The sequence below is a fragment of the Mandrillus leucophaeus genome, unplaced genomic scaffold, assembly GCF_000951045.1.
Source record: "Mandrillus leucophaeus isolate KB7577 unplaced genomic scaffold, Mleu.le_1.0 Scaffold43, whole genome shotgun sequence".
Lineage (NCBI taxonomy): Eukaryota > Metazoa > Chordata > Mammalia > Primates > Cercopithecidae > Mandrillus > Mandrillus leucophaeus.
The window spans coordinates 2,235,832-2,236,391 of record NW_012104587.1 but is presented as its reverse complement, the minus strand read 5'-3'; positions in this window follow the sequence as shown (position 1 = coordinate 2,236,391).

Below are 560 nucleotides of genomic sequence, written 5' to 3'. Positions count from 1 at the left end.
AATGCTCCTGTCGGAAGCAAGCTTATGCAAACGTTAAGAATTTGTCCTGGTTGGGCGCGGTGGCTCACGCCTGTAATGCCAGCACTTTGAGAGGCTGAGGCAGGTGGATCATCTGAGGTTGGGAGTCCGAGACCAGCCTGACTAACATGGAGAAACCCTGTCTCTACTAAAAATACAAAATTATCTGGGTGCAGTGGTGCACACCTGTAATCCCAGCTACTCAGGAAGGCTGAGGCAGGAGAATCGCTTGAACCCAGGAGGTGGAGATTATGGTGAGCCCAGATCACGCCCCTGCTCTCTAGCCTGGGCAACAAGAGTGAAACTCTGTCTTAAAAAAAAAAAAAAAAAAAAAAAAAAAAAATTGTTCCAAGTATTTACCGTAGTGTTTAATAGTTGACTTTCTATTAAGGGGTGCCCTAGTAATCTGAGGTGAATTAGCAGCAAAGGGTCTCTGTATTAGTTAGCGTTCTCCAGAGGGACAGAAATAATAGGATATATGTGTACAGGAAAGGGAGTGTATTAAGGAGAATTGACCACACAGTCACAAGGTGGAGCCCACG